We start from the raw sequence: 19181 nt of genomic DNA, 5'->3' as shown, positions 1-19181 counted from the left end.
ATCCTGAAAATGCCATATTGAACTGGGGCCTTTCTACAGAAGTCAGTGCCTTTTTGGACTGCTGTATTTTCAAAGATGTTTTTGAAAAGGAAAGGCATAGATTTTCATAGCAGCTAATTCTAGACAAAGAGTGAGGCCAATGGTTATTTTAGTCCCACCTAATTTAATGTCACAGTGGTGGGTCTGGCTTTATTTATTTATTTACTAATTTAAAGAGGCTGCTACTATGTTGAAGGGGGCTGTGTGTGCTTAGAAATGGATAATGTTGGCAAAGCATGGAAAAGTTCTCTTTTTATTTTTTTCCTGAAAAACAATAACCTACATTTAATGGTAAGAAATCACCAGCAAATTCCGTTATGTTTGTGGGCTTGACGTGTGGTGCTTATTAAATGTAGGAACAAAGCCACTTATACATCATAATGTTCACATTACAAATTCACTGCTCATAATGGTGCTGGGAGTGTATGTGCAATTTTTCTGAACTTATGAAATATATTTCTGACACCTCAGGTATTGATGTATGCACGCATGATATTGTCCCAGTGCAATAGGGAGACTTAACTGATGTCTGCAAGATTTGATTTATTACAAGTAAATATGATTGCCTTCATAATCTGATTTTATTATGTTCGGGGCTCTCGCAGGTAAACTTTTAGGAGAAGGAAGAAGGCCAATTTTATTAAACCAGTGGGTTCCTGCAAACCATAGAGTTTCTTGTCAAGGTGGGAAGGGGGACTGCCGATCCAAAAAGTATATTGAAAATTTCAAAAAAAGAATTTACTTCCAACCTTCCCAATATTATATCTTCTCAATTCCCGCAACTATTTCAAATGTGCTTTTACTATTTTGAGCTCTTTATTCTTTTCTTAAAAGCCACATTAAAGTAAAATTCACATATCTGTGGTCAACATTAAATATACCTAGGAGGATAAGTATACCATCTCAAAAACATGGGCAACAAGAATTTTTTTCATTTGTAATGGAGAAAAAGAGATTTGATGAACTTGAAAAATCAGGATTGTTCTTGATATTTTGAAGCCTTTTGATTGATACGACTCCAAATGTCAGGGCCATAGTTTTGCTATAAAAACAACTCAAAGAATTAAAAGTAGGTCATCCCATCAGATCAGAGATGGACCTGGTCCCAATGTTCTAGATGAGAGACTATACATAGAAACAGAGATAGTGAGTAGAAAAGGGCTGAAGGAGGGGACCTGTCAATTTTCCTCTTTAAAGAAGACTAGACACAATGACCTTCCCAGTCCAGCAGTATATAATCCTATTCTGAGTGTAGAAGAACAAAAAATTTTAACATGAGAGTTTGCAAACTTTCCCCTTTCCTCTGCCCAATAAAAAGGATCCTGGCTTCACTTTCTCAGTTTTGTCCCCTCCTTCCCCAACTTGCTGAGGAAGCTTCCATTACTTCATTGCTGGCGTTGCCATGGTAGTAATTCAGCCTTTTGTAATGCAGAATAAAAGATGGGAGATGAGTAGAGAGAGAAGAGGAATAAAAGAAAAGAGAGAGGCAGAAAAAGAAGGGATGCATTGGCTTGAGTTAGGGGAAAGCTTTTATAAGGGGAGGAGGGCAAGACTTTTTAAGGAGTTACCAAGTAAATCAGTCAAGAGCACCCTAAGTGGTATGAAGGAAATTGCTAAAAGAGAAAAAAGGGTAGAAGTGTTGTGTTGTGAGCTCTGAATGTCCTTCACTGTTTTCAAAAAATACAAGGAAGATACCTGAATTAATTTTAAGTTACTTTTCTTTGACTGTCTGAGTTTCTTGGATGAAACATGTTTCAAGACTGTGGATTAGAGTCTAACAAGATTGCATGCGTATGATATGATCAAGATATTGTCATTTATTTTCCATGAGGTAGGCATTATTGCATTAGGGTAACCAAGTAAACTTTTCATTCATTACCAATGAAAGAGCCCTCCCATAACCTTCTCCCCAGAAGCCCCAAACCCCTTTTTTTCCTTTGTTTAGCCTAAGACAGTATATAAGCCCAAGTTCCAACCACCCCTTTTGGTTACTCATTGCTAGGTGCTCCCGTGTGTATGCACGATGCACATATTAATAAACTTGTGTTTGATTTTCTCTTGTTAATCTGCCTTTTGCCAGCCTAATTTACAGTGTCCCAGCCAAATAACCCCAGATTCATAAAACGAAAAGAATTATTTTCCTCTTCTACAAGGGGAATGGTCTAGGAAATAGTTCCAATAATAAAAAGTAAAGATTTACATACCCAGTGGAGGTCAGGAATCAAGAGATCAAGAAATCAAGGCCAATATAGTAGTTCCAGCTATTAGAAGATCATGATGTAGTATTTTTAAGACAAAAAAGCCCCAAAACTTGTATTTTCTAAATTTTCTTCATGGATTTTTCTGTTGATGTAGTCTTTGATTACATTATTACTTTTGTCTCCCTTAGTGAAGTTTCCCTTGAAAATGTCAACCGTGTTGAGGGAAAACAAAAGGAAGGGTTTAGATTCATGTTAGAGTAGAATCTGAAAGAGGAGCCATGGACCCCTGGCAGCTGAACATGGTGATGACAGTAGGAATCACACAGCCTTAAAAACTCCCAAAGGGACAGTTGCAACCCAGGGGCAGCAGGGGAGGACGGGGACGACCGGGGTCTAATCAAGTCCCCATTCCCTACTTGGAGAATCTCCTTCCTGAGTTCAAATCTAGAGACAGTTTTGAATGATGTTTGTCAAGAGAAGCCATGCACTTAATATGCCCATAGCATTCATTCACCACCACCACCACCCTGCCTGGGATATCACCATGGCAAAACAGGTGAGCTATCCTCTCTCCACCTTGCCCCTCCAATGTGTACACATTACCTCTTCAGGTTGAGTCCTTCTTTCTTTTGTTCTGACAAAGCAACCAATTATTTTAACCTGATTTCACCCAGATTTGGAATAAAATGTTGAGGAGGAATGCAGTGTGATCTGTTCCAAGTAATTGTATGCTTAGAAAGCTACCATCTGATAATATTAGCAGGACTTTTGTCTTCACATTTCACATTCAATGCACATCTTCTGCTTCTTCTTGCCCTCTATGAAGGATCAAGTCCTTTCTGCTTTAATTGAAATGTATGGGACGCTGTATCATATCCAGTATTTCCTCCTGCAGGAGATCCCAGTTGGGGACCCCTCTGTAAACACATTGAGTATTGATAGCCCATACATCAAGGGTTTCCATGTGAGGGGCTGTGTGCTTGGGAGAGCCAGGAGGCACATCTAAGACATGGAGTGCTTCAAAGCAGGGCTGTAGTGTTTTCCTCACGCTGTACTACTATAGACTCCGGATGTGGCTTTCTGTCAGCCTAACAGGGAATGAAACATAAGGCAGTGAACCATGGCTTCCTATGTAGGTGAAGTCTTGTATACTTACTTCATTGACATGAAACTATTTCCTGCCAAATTTTGATTATAGTGAAGAAGTAGTTATCGGGTCCTCTCTGGTGCCACCTTCCATACAGTAGTGTCTCTGTGATAAAAATAAACTGAAAAGATATTCACGGGCAAGTGAGTGTAGAATATGTGTGCGCATATACAGCATGTGTGTAGGTATGAATCAAAATGCATATTCTTAACTGCTTCCAAAAAACAGGTGCAAGTGATTTGGGATTATCTATAGTTCTGCATTCTCAATTTTTTCTCTATCAGTGAGAATAAAACCTATAAACAGGTCGCTATCAACTTATACTATAGATGCCAGGCTGGCCTTTTATAGGTGTAGGATAAATTTTCTCCCGCAGGATATTATTTAAAGAGATCTTAAAGAAAATTCTCCCTTAGCCATTAAAAAAAACAAACAGAAAGCCCTTCCTTTGCAGATGCCTGTGAATCCACTATTATCTATACGCTCCTGTGGATTAAGCATTTCCTGGGGGATAATTATTGAATATCTAGCATCCTGTTATGATGTTAGAGTATTATCTTCCTATGGGAAAATAAGAACTCCAAAGGGTAATGGTAGGAAAAAGAGAACTGAAACTCTGTCAAGACAACTTTTCTAGTCATGTTTTGCCCCGACATCTTTATACCAGCCTGTGCTTTAAATTGATCTTGGCCATACAATCAACAGGGGTCCAGTGTAGATGTCTCGAAATATTCTGACTTTTTCCATACATATTTAAAAGAATAGCTACTTTAAAGCTTATAGAGCAAGCAGGATGAGAATCTAAACATTTAACGTTTTAAATGAACGCCTTCATTCTGAAGAGGCTAATTTCAACTTACTAGGGTTGCATAAATTGGCCTGTAAAGCCCAAAAGGAAAGGACAGTGTTGTAACAAAAATGAACCTGATAGCTGCTTACACAAATAGGGAGAGGTTTATTTACATAATAATCCTGGAGATATGGGGTTGCTCAGTGATGTCCAGTACAATATGATTTGACCTCATAGTCACAAGATGGGTACCGAAGTTCCCATCCTTATTCATATCAGGAAGAAGGAGAATGCTCATTTATTTTATCAGGAAAAGCAAAAGTCTTCTTAGAGCTCCCAACTTCTTAGGATCCTTTGGCCAGAAGTGTATCCTACTTGCAAAGGATGTTGGGAAAGTAATGATCTCTCTTAATGCTGGATGCAATGCTGGACCACACACCCCCTTCCAAAAACTAAACATTAGCTTTTCGTTAGCTAGAACGCAGGAGGAGACATATTGGGCAAATGATAATATCACAGATGGGAATGCTACCCACATTCTCAAACAACTGAATTGCACAGCACACTTCACCTCAAACTGTCGTGTGAGGCTCAAAAAAATGGGAAAGGGTCTGAGAAGTCATCTAGTTCACTTTCATTGTATAGATAAGAAAGCTGAGGTCTTGAGAAGTTCATTCTCAAAAGCCAGTTTTCTACCCAAGACTAGGAACCAGCTTTCCTGGCTACCATGTTTAAATACTTCCCGTCTGGCTTAGTATTTTCTTACGATTCTTTTCAAATGCACGTCACTATTCATGCAATAAATACACAGAAATCCATTGTGCCCCTGCCCAAATCCCTTTTTTAGAACCCAATAATTGGAACTCTCACCTTTGCTATGGAAATGTCAACAAGTATTTTACATGCAGTATTCATTTATTCAAGAGAATGATGAAATGGTATCGCCATCTCAGATAAGACACGGAAGGCAGAGATCGGCTTTTCCCTATCAGCTGCCTTCTTGCCTTAGAGAAAATTAAGGGGGGCAGGGCGCAGAAGGAGGAAAGTCAGGTTTTATAATTAAATATATCTCGTCATTTCTTTGTTAACTCTGACCTCTTAGGTGGAAGCCATTTCTCCTTCATTGCTCAGAATATGCTCAGTGGTAATAAATACTAACATATTATAGGTTTAACATCTCTTTGTCTCCCCAAATTTTCTATAACCAGAGTTATTAAATCTGCATAATGCTGCCAGAAAAGCAGAGTTGAAAAGCTACCCACGCTCCCAAACAGAAAAATCTCCTCAGCAAAAGTAATCACAGACTCAATCATATTTGGAATGGTTAACAGCTCAAAAGGAAAATTAAGCTCAACAGTATAACTAATCCAAGACAATCAACCTTGATTGTCACAACACAGACATGTACCAAGGTAACCTAAGAATGAAAAGAGAAAAGACTCTGCCTTTGAAGAAGGTGACATGAATATAAGTGGAGTAGGTGTGGTTGAATGGTATGTTCCCATATCTTCACCTATTTTAGCAAGCTGTTTCAAAGTATGTGGCCTTGGGGGATTTGACAGGTCATTTCTGTCTCTAGTGGTCATATATAACATTGACATTGGTCCGTGGTATTTTTAGTCTCCCATCCTCTTTATTACTAGTCACTTGCTGAATGCCTTCTCATTCTCTAAGATCTAGAGAATACAATTCAAATGCCACTTCCTCCAGGAAGCCTTCTGGATTTTCCCAGGAAGAGTTATTCCTACCTCTGGCTTCACTGTACACAACTCATGAACAAAACCTGTCAAATTATATCATATTATGTCAATTTTGTCTATTTTCCTTACTAAAATGTGAGGATGGATATTTACGTAACCATCTCAGGCCAAGCACAGACACAGTGGGCCCTTGATGACTTTTCTGAGTAGAATAAAATTGAATTATGAGTGAGTAACTTTGATAGTTGTCTGTGAAGTGTCATTTGATGGTGTTTGGCTAACTCCTTTTACTCAAAATATCCCCATTAACCTCTAGTCACTCACAAACCCTCTTTTAGAGGTTAATGGCTTTGGGTTTTCCAGGTTTGTTTGTTTCATTTTTTCAAGATACTTCTATTAAAATTCAGATCTTCCTAGGGTGAGGCAATCAACCCTTAAATTTCCACCACATTCACTCATTTATTTGCTCAACATACATTTTAGATCCCCTGCTAAGGGACCCCACCCCTTGGTCAAAGTTTTGGCCAGGAGCAAACTTCTGCAGGAACGGAACAGCACCTTTAGAGCATAATACAGGTTGTAGGGGGCTTGGAAGTTACCAGAAACTAGGAGGAGGAAACTCAAAGGAGACATTAAAATAGAGACCCCAATTACACGGAGTAGACTTTTATTCTCTGAAATTATAAAAAAAAAAAAAAAAAAACTCACCAATTATTTTACACAAAAAGACTGCTTTATACCACAGTATCACACCTCTGCCCCCCAGGTAAACACCTACGATTCTATGTAAAAAAAAAAAAAAAAAAATCCCCTTTGCCTCACTTTAAAAATATAAAGTGATCCTTCCATTAGTTTATGCCAGAAACACCTCAGAAATTAACCATTAGGGAGAAAAGAAGAAGCAAGCAGCTATTGACTGTTAAATGTGAGACTAGAGCACTAAATTTAGAATACTTGAATTTCCATTTTCAAAATAGAAAGTCTTCAGGGGGAAAAAAATCCTTAGAGTAAAAAGTACACACAACAAACTATCACAGTATCGATGAATGGCGTGTATAATCTCACTAAATTAATATAGTTTTTAACAGAATCGTGGGTAGTAAAAACCAGCTGGCAAAATTCTTTTTTTTCTTCAGCCATATTGATAACTAAGCAGCTAGGTAAAACTAAAAGTGTATTTACTCTGCAAACAAGCCCCTCGAACAAGGCATGAATATTACACGGGATGATGTGCAATGTAATAGACTTCAGTTTTTCATTCAACAAAGGCACTTGTACATAATCCATTGGCAACTTGGATTCTTCTTGAAACTCTTGCTGAGCCTGTCATTTCTTTTTTTTTAATATAAATTTATTTATTTACTTATTTATTTTTGGCTGTGTTGGGTCTTCGGTGCTGCGCATGGGCTTTCTCTAGTTGCGGCGAGCGGGGGCTACTCTTCCTTGTGGTGCACGTGCTTCTCATTGCGGTGGCTTCTCTTGTTGCGGAGCATGGGCTCTAGGCACGCAGGCTTCAGTAGTTGTGGCTCGCAGACTCTAGAGCACAGGCTCAGTAGTTGCGGCGCACGGGCTTAGTTGCTCCTTGGCATGTGGGATCTTCCAGGACCAGGGCTCGAACCCACGTCCCCTGCATTGGCAGACGGATTCTTAACCACTGCACCACCAGGGAAGTCCCTGTCGTTTCTAATTAATGAGAATTCAGTACATGCTTTCCTGTTACCATGATAATGCCTGTTTCTATAAAATTGATGCTAAAATGTACAAAACTCTGTATACCATTCCTGGGCATCTTTACCACCCCAGAATTTGAGTAACTTGGGTCTGCCTTCTTAGAGAACAGTTAGCATTCATCTTCTTGCCATGGAGCAACTAGGAATTGGAAAAATGTGAAAGGATGAGCTGTGTGGTGAGAGAAGAGGAACTGCTGAGAGCTTGTTACCCCACCCCAGAGTGTGAGGTATTCCAGAGGGAATGGATTCACCCAATGGTCACAAGGACACCTTGTCCAGAGAGAAGAAACACCTGAAAGGGCCATAAATGTGCAATTTAGGGAAGAGGGATCTCAAAAGTTTAACAAGTTCAAACTTAGTAATCAGAGAAATGTAAATTAAGAAAGCAATGAGATATCTTTTTATACCCATCAGAATTATGCATCACAGCTGGCCAGTGCAAGTACTGGTGAAGCTGTATGGGTCTTGAAAGCTGACTTTGAAGGTTCTCTATTCTGGAGAGTAAGCTGATATTACCTAGTTAACTTAAGCCTATGCGTATCCAGGTATACATTCTGCTCCCATATATATATAGATGAGACAAATAAATTCTTACACAGGGCCATAAGGAGGCATGTGGATGATCATGGCAACTCATTCATGGCGACAGAGACTTGGAAGCAAGATGGACGCCCATCAGTGGAAAAAGAGAATAAAGAAATATGGTGGGCACACACAGGAGAGCACTATGCAGCATCAGATAGCCACATTTATGTCTGTACAATAACAACATAGATAGACCTTAAAAATACAAGGTCCACACAAAAACCTCCACATAAAGCATGAATTTTATTCATAATTGTCAAAACTTCGAAGCAACTGATATCCTCTAATAGGAGAATAGTTAAACAAATGGTGGTACACGCATACAATGAAATACTATTCAGTGCTCAAAAGAAATGAGCTCTCAAGCCAGGAAAAGACATGGAGGAGACTTCAGTGCATATGACTAAGTGAAAGAAGCCAGTCTGAAAAGGCTGCATGATTCCAAGTATATGACATTCTGGAAGAGTAAAACTATGAAGACAGTAAAAAGATCAGTGGCTGCCAGGGGCTGAGGGGGACGTGGAGGGGAGGGATGACGGGAAGAGCACAGGGGATTTTTAGGGCAGTGAAAGTACTCTGTATGATAACTATGTATAATGATGAATACATGTCATTATACATTTGTCAAAACCCATAGAATGTACAACTCCAAGAGTGAACCTTAATGTAAACTATTGGCTTTAGTTAATAATAATGTATTGATATTGACTTATCAATTATAAAAAGTGTACACACTGATGTGAGTTAATAATAGGGAAATCTGTAAGCACAGGGGGAAGGGGATGGAGCAGGAGAATACCAGAACTCTCTGTACTTTCCACTCAATTTTTCTGTGACCTGAAATTGCTAGAAAAAATAATTATTATAAAATAATTATTTAAAATATTCATTAAAAAACATGGTGCTGAGTTAAAAAGTAAAATTGGTTTTGATACACCAGACATTACATAAATTAAAAAAGTGTGCAGAAAATAATACATCTCTTACAAAAACAGACAAAATTTGCATTAATCTGATGAAAATGGTTGCCTAATGAGGAAGGGGAAGAGAAGGGGTATGGGCTGTGGGTAAGAGGAAAGGATGAAAGAAAGACAACAAGGAGACTCTAGGCACAAGTCATGAGAGTACACTCCGAACTGGGGAATGGGATGAAGCCAGCCTTCTGCACCTGCGGTGAAATAAAACAAACATGCCGCTGAGGAATTGCAGGGAAGGGAAAAGGTGAAGCCTGGCTGTGTGCCTTGGGGACTATTGGCTTAAACGGTGGCTGAAGTTGTGGAGTGTAAGAATAGGCGAAGGCAGAGGTTTGCAAATCTAGGAATGCTCTCTCCTGATCAATTTCTTCCTGATCAATATCTCAGGACGGCTGAGATCGAGGAGATGCAGAGCTTTAAACAGCCAACATCTGTGAAGCAAGTTACAGTCGGTCTTCTTAGGATAATTTTTTTAAACAAACGAGTTCTTTAAAATTAGATACTGTAAAGCCAACAATTTTGCTAGCTTCTACAAGCCAAAAAAAGTCCCTGGGTGATAGGACAACATATCTGTGTGTCCTCCAAGATGAAAACCTACAGATTATGTTTCAAGACTCCCGTACAATAGTAAATGGAGCACAGCATCTGAAACTATCATTTCTTGGTGGACATATATGGACTCATCGCTATTGGCAAGCATGATTTTCCAAGCAAATATTTACAAATATTGATTCTAACTTTAATGGTAGGTGTTTAAGGTAGAGCATAACCTTTAAAGAAAACCATAAGGGTATCTCTATAGTTCTGTTAATTGAAAAGAGAAAGTTAACCCATAATCCAACTACATCTTTGCAACTTTGTAGTCATCCCACAAGCTCTGCATTTCCTAACTTCTTGGTTTAGCATTTTGGCTTAAATTGTGGCTGAGGTTGGGGAGTTAAAAAATAGAGCAGGGCAATCACTCCTGAAACAAGGAGGCTTCCCTAATGGAGATGGCAGTTTGTGGGCAATGGGAACTGTCCCAAAAGCGTTGTGAAACTTTCTGTATTTCCAGTGCTATTTAGATGACATTTCCATGACTCTTCAAATGGCAGAGCCCAGATCTTGGCAGTGACCAAGTCTTGGCTGTGAAGTAAGACTCTCTGTGGCTTTTGAACCCCTGTATTGGCTCCGTAACAAACCAATCTACCCATGAGAAAAGCTCATAAAAGGAAGCAAAATCTTCTGGTTTTATAGTGAGCTGCGTGTTACTAGGGGCAGAGAAGAAAGGCAGGCGGGAGCAAAATGGCTCCTTTCCCTACTGAGCCATGGCCATTCCAGGACATGTGAGTTATTTTCCACCATCCTTTTTCCTTCCCAGGAAACCTTCATGAGTAGGGGGAGGGGTGTGCATTTCTCTGTCTTTCCCCTTAGAAGATCTGCTTATATGCTTGCATTATGGGCACAGATTAAGACGATAAGGAGAAACCATGTGCCAGGATATACAGCATATCCATAGTGACTGTACCGAATAACTGAAAGAATATAGGACTTGGATTAAGAAACTTAATGTGAAACCCCCCAAACAGACAAGCACAATCATACCTCAGGGATTTTGCACTTACTGATCCTTCTGCCTAAAAGGCTATTGTCTCAGCTGAGTCCTTCACTCCAATCAAGTCTGTTCAAATGCCACCCCGTCAGAAAGGACATCCTAACCATCCCGTATGAAGTAGCCTCTTTCATCATCTTCTGTCTCCAGACCCTCCTTAGTTGTCTTCAGAGTACTTTTCACCCTTCACATATTATGCATTTGTTAGTTATTGCCTTATTATCTGTCTTTTCTCCTACAAAAGGGAGTTCCAGGAGAGTGGATTTCCCAGCACTGGGAACATTGCTTGACATAGAGTAAGCACTCAGTAAATGTTTGGTAATGAACGTGTCCCATCTATAATCCATGATGTGTTTTAGCTGTGTGATTGGGTATCACATATCTTCTATTTCATTAATAGTGAAATATGAATTTAAAATATGTATTCTGCCCACCTCCTAGAATCTGTATGATGTGTACTGTACTCTAAGATATCAGCCATCAGACATCTGATGTTCTTCGACTGATATTCTCAGGGCAGGATCAATTCTGCATAATAACACTGGGAGATGTGTAGCGCTGACCAGGTAAGACAAGAACTGTGTTTATCACGCTGTGAAAAAAGAGGCAGCAAAGAAATTTCCCCAAATGGCAGCTTGACGTGGAAATCGGTGTGCTCCCCACTTTTGCTCCCAGCCTCTCCCGTGCTGGGTGCCCTGCCCATCACCACTTGTACGGCACCACCTACACGTGGTGGATGTGAGGGCCTGTCACTCAGAGGGTAGACCCTGATGCTTTGTGCTATAGTCTCATGTTATCCAGATTAAGAGGATAAGCAATATTGTCTTCTTCACTGAGCAGTACCTAAGGAGGGCAGGCGTTTGTAGGGAAGACTACAGTCATTCTGCTGTTTTGCTGTTGAAGGACTGAGTTATGCAAGCAGTCCCAGAAATCTTCACTTCCTTTGTTTGCAAGCTCTGCCTGTGTGTCTTAATCATGCAGAACAACACACAAAGTTTGGAAGGAGCGGTGGGATACTCATTCTAATTCTTTCTCTCTTGATAGGCTAACGCAGGATGTCTCACCCTGGGCCTAATGCACAACTCTCAAATGAAAAACTCTGGGGTGGGCCCTGAACAGCATTATTAAAAGCAAGTAAACAAACAAGTAAATGTGACCTTAGTGTGCATTCAGGGTTGTACATGAAGCGCAAACATTTGGGTAAAGAAATAGGGTCGCAATTCTGATGTAGAAGAATTCGATTCAAATTCTGTTTCCGCTATTGATTATTAATAGCAGAGAGCAGTGACCCAAATTCTCTAAACTTAAATTTCCTCACCTATAAAATGAAGGGTAGTAATATTTGCTTCACATGGTTGCATGAGGAGTAAATGAGATAGTATATTCGAGAGACCCTATCACCGTGTCCCAAACACGCCAAGCACCCAATAAAGAGTGCATGAGTCTATGCAACCTTCCCTTATGATTTAGTATAGTTATAAGTTGCTGCCTTGTTAGTAAACCTAATAATGGTACTGTGACTACTACTAATAAATCTTACATATATTTAATGTTTTGTAGATTACCAAGTACTTTTCTATACCCTCTCTCATTTGATTCCAGCAACTCTCTGTAAGGAAGGCAGAACAAATACCCACCCCCCTTTTTAATGAGGACACAAACTCAGATTAAGGTCCTTGCTTGTGACTGCACAACTGATAAATGACAGAGATGGGTCAGACCCTGGAGCTCCTGATCCCTAGCCCCTAGCCCTGCTGTCAGATCCTTTCCCCTTCCTACTGGCTTCTGAGATGTTGGACTCAGAGTGTGCCCATAAAGTAATTAAACTTCTTCCATCGGCCATCTGTGAACACGCATGGCATTCTTTTACTGCCATCCTTCAAACAGGCGTAAATGCTGAAGTCCCCACAATTCCATGGCTCCTTGGTTCAAGCTCCCTCTGGTCTGTTTAGGAAGCATCTCTTCCCTTTGAACAGATGGCAGACAGTGTGCTCAGATTTAAACACTGATTCAGACTCAGGGATGAAAATGGCAGCTGCATTCCTGATTCCCCAATCCAAATCCCACTCGCTGTACCAGCTTGATGTAAACTGACTCTGAACCAGACGTGGACGTGGCAGGTCTCGAGAGCCAATGCTGATGCACATGCACATATACACCTTCAAAAGTATTTTTGTCCTTTTGGGCCAGGAGGTCTAGGCCGAACATTTAAAGAAGAAAACTCCCTCCTTAGTGAGGTGGGAGGGAGGAAGAGAAGAAGGATACTGAGGGCATTTCCCACAGGAGCACTGCTTATTGTTATTAATATAATTAACCTTTCACTGTTACTAATAACCAAGGTCATTTGCCTTGAAAACTTCAGGTCGGTTTCTCACTTGCTTTGAATATATGTACTCACACTATTTTGTTCATATCCTGCTCTCTCTCCCCTCTCCCTCTCTCCCTCTCTCTGTCTTTTTCTCTCTGTCACCTCTTGCATCAGGAGCCTTCCAGGGTCCTGGCTGTAATCTGTAATTCCTGTTTGTATGATTGTGAGTGTTTCAGGACATCCCCTGGCTGTTATGAAACTACTGACCAGTGGAGCCTTTTCTGCTGATGGATTTCATTCAGGACTTGTGCTATTATATTAATGGGTTTAATTTAAACAGGACTAGCCTCACTGGCCAAATTACTGCCATTTAAATCAATTGGTTTAGGGGCAAAGACAGCCTGACCAGAGCTATTAGACTTCAATTTATTACTGTATCAGCTTTTAAACTGGGCGAAGCAAGTTTGCTAATGTCTGTCCTCTGTCCTTTGAGCTCGAGTACAAAATACTGTAATGAGAATCTGGAGTTTAAGAAAAGGCAAGAAGAAGGAGAAGAAAAAATATTAATTTTGAGTCAATGTTTCATGAGACAAGGCCAGGTAGCCCTTGAAAAACTCCCCACCCTAGGATCCTGTGGGCACCTTTGATGTCCTTTCATTAAATGGAGATTCAAATGATCTAACAGATGTATTAGTTTAAAAGGGCTTTTTACTTGGATTTTCTCCCCCTTCATAAAAAATAAGCACTGCTTTTTTTCCCCACACATTTCAACCTGATTCAGATAGAAAGGCAAAAGGGAAGAAAATGCTTTAGATGTGCTCTTTTGATTTTTTCCAATCTTGCCGAAATAAAATGGAATGGGAGATCAAGAACACTCAATTAATTGCAACACTGGGTGTCACTAGGAGAGGGAGAGGGAGAAATGAAGGGGGGCATTAGGGATGCACAGCCCTTAACAAATGCAGAGATTCAAAGGAGGAAGAAGAAGGGGGAATAAAAAAGCGTGTCTGTATTTTATTGCACTCGGTAAGCTTTTCGCTTGTATTTATAGCTGCAATTATATCTCAATGAGGTTTGTCTACAGTGTTGGCTTCACGCTAATTTTCCCCCTCACTGCATTCTTGGAATAGGCTCGGACTGTTTATGAACCAGACATATTGACCTCATTTACAGCTAGCAGTTTAAATCCATAATTTTTCCACCCACAATCCCTCTTTGACATTCCGGCGGTGCGGCCGGCTCAGCGAGACTGAACTAAAAGTCTCACACTTCATTGAACACCATTATGCGGCTTTATGCTTATAAGCCTGTTTCCCTCGGCTGCCTTTCAGCTTTGCTGGAGATCCGTTTGGCCACAGGCCGGCAGTGATTAACTGGAAGAATCCAATAAATCACCCTGTCAGCCAGCAGGCTCTCCTCACTCTGTCTACACATCGACATTTGGATTTGCACCTCTCTCTCTGTCTCTCTTTCTCTCTCTCTCTCTCTCTTTTGATTTTCTGTCCCTCTTTCTCTCTCCTCCCCTCTTCCTACAGAGCATTAAAGCACCTCTTTGCCTTCACACAAGGTGAACTTGAACTGCTATTGTGAGTAAGCCTCGGTCCCACAAGCCACCCTCCGGGGAGATCAACCTCTTTGATTTGTCTGGTTTTCCCTGCCCTGGCTTTTCCAATTAATTCACCCCTTAACTCTTGTGGCTGTGTCAGTGAACCAGCTGCCGTGCTGGGAAAAGGATGAGCAGATGGGGGTGGGAGAGAGTGGCCAGAAGCCAGATGCTCTAGAGGAAATCCCAGGATTCCTGGGCTTTTTCTGAGAGCCCAGCAGTACGGGGGAAAGGAGGGAACTAAGAACACCGAACTCTGTTCCCCAGATGCTGAGCAGCCCGGCTTCTATAGGAGAAACCTAGACCAGGATCAGTTTCTTCCCTGGGGGGCTATGCATATGGGTACAAACTGTGCCCATACATATAACTAAACAGCTGTGCCCAAGTTTAGGAACATTTAGGAGACTGCTCAAGTGTCTGCTTGTGAAGAAGGTAAGGCGATGCAGCCAATGTCTCAGGAGAAAGTCAGGAGAAGAAGCGACCTTGCTTGGCATGGTCACAATCCAGGGTGGCTGGGGGCAGAGGGCTCTGAGCAGATTCTTGACAGCGCCCCACTTCCTATTTCTCACGGGTGAACAGGGCTGGTGAAACAGCCTCTTCTTTGACTCGATGGGTAATTTCCCAACCCCATGTCTTTCATATTCTCTGCATGGCCATAGTCTTCTTTTGTCTGGGATGATTTCTGCACTGTGAGCCCAAGAATTTGTTTGATGTTCCAGACATCAAATATACAGTACGCTCTCCGAGTGGCCAAAGGAAGCGAGATCCTTGCTTTTGAAAACTCCACTGGCAAGAATGACAAAAGGCAGTCTGAGCTGCAGACACAAAGGATGGGAGAGAGAGGAAGGGACGAGATCAGTCAGGAGTGATACGGTCCTCCCCTCCCAGCAACACACTGCGGGGATGACTATACCGCATGTACAGGGAACAGCAGTAAACCTCCTGCGAGCGAGAAAGGAAATCGATGCAGCAGTGAAGGGGTGGCCTGCCTTTGTGGAGGCTTCCAGCTGCTGTGAGCTGAGAGGGAGCCCTTCTCAAGACAGTAACTCCTTGCTATCCAGGCCACCACCTTCAGACGGAGCTTTAGTATATGTTTCTTACTAAATTTTGCATTTTTGTAAACTGCCTTCTGTCTTCGTAAGTCAGCTAAGTAGATAGACAGATGGACGGATAATTAGATAATAGGCCTACGGAGAGAAACTAGGGAAGGAAACCCTAAGTATCTTGTGTATCGCACCTGGTAAGTATAACAAAGTACCTGGCACATAGTAGGAACTTTAAACATGTTATCTCTCCCAAACCTGTATACAGCCTAAGTATAAAAGCCAGTCAGGGCAACGGATGCATCCCTTGGGCATATGGTAACCCTCACCATCCGTTTGCATTTCCAGCCTCCCCCTTCATGTCTCCAGTTCTCTCTCATTCTTTGTTCATTTCACTCCATTGGATTCACCACCACTGATGAGTGAGCAAATTTTAACCAAATATCCAAACAGCTGTCCAGGAGATGAAACTCAGTCTGATCAGTTGCTGCTTTGCCAACATTCCAGTGTATTTGTGTGGGAACGCATTGGAGCTACTGATGAAAAAGATGTAGAGAAATTATCTTGAGGATTTATTCCTAGTCCCCATTTCTGTAGATCATAAAAGTGAAAGAACACTCTTGAGAACACTTAAGTCAAGGACATTTCTTGCATACCTACTAGGTTCCCAGTATAGGTTCATTATATAAAAATATGAACACTGCTCACAAACTGTAAGTATAAGGCAAGGAAACAGGTTTCACCAGCCACCCAATTGTTGCTGTAATTGTAGAGAGGTGAGGTAGGGAACCGTTCTTTCAAAAAATAACTGTCAAGCCTGGAAACATTAGCGACACTCACATAACCTCATTGTCAAGAGTATTTAAGGTACACCCATCTCCAAAGGCCATTGTAATTATTGCACAAAGAAAGTACTTCAGCATGACTCAGTTTCCCTGTTTGTAAAAGAAGAATAAAAATATTTACCAACTTCCTGTGGTAGACAACTCTTTTGAGAAAGAATAATCTATGAACATGCTTCGTGTACCTTAGAGACAATGAACAAAATTATTGAAACTTATGTCAGCATTATCATTAAATGTGTTCTCCCAGGGACTCAATATTTTCAATGTTGTCTCATTGATTCTAGCAGCATCATAAACAAGAGGAGGAAGAATAGTATAGTAGCAAGATCATTAAAACACAAGCAGGAGAACTGGATTTTCTTTCTAGTTCCGCCCCAAAGTAGCTCATGCCCTCAAGAAAGCTCTCATGGGCCTCTGTTCTTTTCCTATTAAATGAGAGAGTTGAACTAAATAAAGTCCAGTGTTTCTCTGGACTAAGTTCAACCATAGGAAAAAGAGAATGCCTGTCCTTTGTGCTATAATTTTGCATAACCACGTCCTCCAGAGACCTTTTCTTCTGGGTTCTATAATTGTGGTCTTTTTGGTCTCATTTGGCCTCTTTGTTAACTTCAGGTTTCCTCCATGTCTCTTGTCCCTGCCTCTGGCAGCGTCCAAAGTTCTTTCCTTGGCCACCATCTCTTCTTTTTCTGTACTGTCTGTCTCCATGGCTTCATCCGTGTTCAGTTTTGATGATCATCTCTATGTGGAAGACTGTCTGGTTTCTCTCTCTAGTCCTGGCCCCATTCTCAAAATCCATACCCATCATTCCTACTGTCTGAGAAATACATCTCCACCTGACTATGCCACCAATCTCAAATTCTACGGGTGTAAAGAGAATGGATTCATATCTCTTGACCCATTGAATCAGCATTCAACCAGAGAAGCAACACCACCATGAATGTATGTACAATAAAGGATGTAGGATGGGGATTAGACCTTCCACAATCATGGGAGCTTGTAGCAGAGTGTCTACAATGCTGTTGTTTCTGTGCCTGGAGTTGAGCCTGAAGTCCCAAGGGTCAGCCAGATTGGAAGTTGGAAAAGAAAGCTGACATGGTCAAGGACAAGGATAATTGGGAGGATGAGCTGGAGCCTACATCAGTCTCTCACCACCTCCAACTGCTGCCATGGGTCATTTGCACCAGAAGTTGGTGCCCTTCTCCACAGAGCTGCATTTGCACTTGGCCTAGGCCTTGAAGAAGCTACAGGAGGAGAAGTGGCAGCAGCAGCAGGAGGAACATATCCACGTGTGGCCCCACACCAACAAGATGAGCTGGCCAATCAGTGATGACACCCATGGGCTGCCACAGTTCCTGGAGTCCCGCCCCAAAGTTCCGAATATAAAACAGATGGTTCTGTTTCACTTCCATGTCCAGAACTCATGGGACATGTGTCTTGTGGTCAACACTCAACCAAAACCATATGGAGAATTCTAGAAGGATTAAGAAGACAAAGCTCCCTCACCCACAGACTGCTCCTCCTATGTTACCTAATTCTGTTCATGGCATGAAATCTTCCCATTATCCAGATTAATGGGAAGTTCCCATGAAGTTCCCTTGTTTCCACATCCAATCAGCTATTAAGACCAGTTCATTCTACTCTCATAATGTCTTTTCCATTCATCTCAGCCTCTTTTTCAATCTCTGGTTACCATCCTTGTACTCAATTGAGGCTCATTATCTCTTACCTGGACTAATGCAATAATCTCCAAAGAGAGCTCAGTTGCTGTCATCTCTTCCCCCTTTCAATCCATGCACAGCTATAATCACCTTTCTTCTCTGACAGTAAGATTCCATAGATTCCTGTTATTCAAGGATAAAATCGAACTCCCAGGCCTGGCACAAAGAGCCTCTACAATCTGAGCTAAATTAATTTTTCCAACCACATTTCCCTTTATTGGCTTTCAGGAGACTTCCGGTCCATCCACTATCCCATCATCCCTGTCCAGGGTTCCCCCACCCCTCCCTTGCCCACACTGTCCCTCCCCCCGGAACCCTTCTTCCCTGATCTCGCTCTACTGTCCTCCCAAAATATTTAAGTCTGCTCAGATTCCATTGCTTTCACAGTCCCCCTCCCAAACATTTGTAATCATTCCCACCTCTGAAAATCCTAAAATAAATGACTGATTCCCCTTTTCATATACATGATTATACCTTGAATAAATGTCATAGACCCCAAATTGTACCGTAACTTTTTAAAAATGGCGACCCCATCTTCTTTATCTTTGTATCTCTCCCAGCACCTTGTACACAGTGGACGAGCAGTGAGGACCTTCTCCCTGAATGGGTGATTCGTGAGATGAGGCTTTCACAGGGAAGAAAAGTAGTGGGAGAAAGGCAACTCAATGGATCAAACAGCTTCAGCTATTTTTAATTTGGTAGTGAACTTCCGTGTAAAAGGTTGATAGAATTATATTATTGATAGTTAAGACTCTTTCAAGAGTCAGTAACCAAATGCCAAACTCAACACTAGCTTAAATTCTGTTTGTAAGAAAGAAAACTATTGACTCATGCGATTGTCCAGGCATGACTGAATGCAGGGCTCAAATGAGTTTGTATCGGGACTTGGTGATTTATTATGTCCTTT

The sequence above is a fragment of the Balaenoptera physalus genome (assembly GCF_965194825.1).
Source record: "Balaenoptera physalus genome assembly, chromosome: 7".
Taxonomy (NCBI): Eukaryota; Metazoa; Chordata; class Mammalia; order Artiodactyla; family Balaenopteridae; genus Balaenoptera; species Balaenoptera physalus.
This window is presented reverse-complemented; position numbering follows the sequence as displayed.